We start from the raw sequence: 1,704 nt of genomic DNA, 5'->3' as shown, positions 1-1,704 counted from the left end.
TTGACAGGGGGAGTCATGCAGATGTAGGCTCACGGATAATTTTCCTTTTGTTAGAGGACCGTGTGAGTGTAGACCGGGCACCAGCCAGTTTGAGTGAATAACAGTTCTAATGGGCGTTTGGGCAACTGCGGTCGAGGATTGAAGCTTGGGAAGGGGGGCGAAGCGAAAGAAATAAAATGAATGTCAGCAGTGACAGTGGACAAGTGAAAAGCGGACAGGTAGCAGCTTCCCAGATAAGTGGTAAGAATCGTAGTTTAACTGAGGTTTACTACATCAACCTAACAGGAAAGTAAGCTTAAGGATCACCAGTCGCCGAGTCAATGCCGTCAACTCGAGGAAACCAATGGTGCGTGGCAAAAGAAGCCATTAAATGCTAGCTGTGACTGCTTGTAATCAAGAAATCATAAGTCTCTGTGAGGCCCTGAGCACTGTGTGGTGGCACCAAGAAGTAATATTTTTTGGTGGCGCTCCCAAGAGGCTCGTGTTCGCGGAGGACTTCAACTTAAAACCAGCCAGCAGTTTTCTAATCTGGCGAATCTTATGTAGCCTGTTTGACTGCAGTCGCTTTTCTTTCATCTGTGTGGACACCCGATCCGCCGGCGATCAGCATGGCCAACTGGATGTACGAGGGATTTTCTGGATGGCTGTAGTCGTGTTTATGGCTTTGGTTGTCGGGCGACGGTTTTGTCCACAAGCAGTGAGGCCGCTTTTGACAAAGTGGAGCTGGAGGTTGGCTTCGCTTCTTGTCCCCGCACATCTGGCTCAGTCCAATTCAGATGCTGTGACTTTGCTGAGCAGTGCACGGCTTCAGCTGCGTCCTCTGATACGGAGATAAACGTTGATAGCTCTGCGTAGTTTGCGCGCTGCTTGCATGTGGGGTTGGACTCCTCCAGGGCGTCCCTGCCTTTGGTGGGCGGGAGGCCTGTGGTGGTCGAATAAAAACTGCAGTCCGGAGACGCAGCTGGTTTCGTTGGCCTGCTTTCGGGAGCACAGGGGGATATGACCACAGCCGGCTTGGTCATAAGTTTGAGGTCTGCTGAATTGGTGCACAGTGGAAGCCTGTTTTGTGCCTCAACCCCTGACCTGCTGTGACCAAGCTTTCGCGCGTCTAGAGGGCGCGAAATACGCCTGATCATTGGGTTGGCGTTTTGAATGCTGCCTGCCCGCTCCAAGATCTTCTGTACGTCAGATGGGGAAGAAAGTGACCAGAAGATTAGGAGTTCGTTTGCTTCCTTACTGGTGTAACCATTCTGCGTGGAGCGGTTGATCAGGCTTGGTGAGGACATTGATAAGGATTGATTGTGCCAGCTTCGCTGACGTGAAATTTTCCGGAGAATGAACCTCAGTCTATCAATCTGTTTTCCCTTAGGCGCCTGTCCACTAGAGACGCTGTGGCAGTCTTTATAGCCACGGCAGAGAGTTGTATTACTTTCTTCACAGCCAGAGGACCCGGTATAGATATCGCGAGGTACCCGTTCAGCGAAGAGAGTTCTTGTCAACTTCCGTCCAAGTCGCTGCATTCTTGGTGTCTGAATCCTCCAGTGCCTTAGAAAGACGCTCTAATTTCGAGTCGAGTATCCCGATCAAAGCGGAGCACTGACATCGGTCTTTCTGAATCTGCAGGGGGATCGGGTACCGTTTTTGGGGGCTATCCTCTCGGCTGCGGTATGCATTGCACCCTTAACGTAGAGGAGGCTGGCGCAG

The sequence above is a fragment of the Opisthorchis viverrini genome (genome assembly GCF_000715545.1).
Source record: "Opisthorchis viverrini unplaced genomic scaffold opera_v5_28, whole genome shotgun sequence".
NCBI classification, from domain to species: Eukaryota; Metazoa; Platyhelminthes; class Trematoda; order Opisthorchiida; family Opisthorchiidae; genus Opisthorchis; species Opisthorchis viverrini.
The sequence above is the reverse complement of the archived record's forward strand: the minus strand, read 5'-3'. Positions refer to the sequence as shown.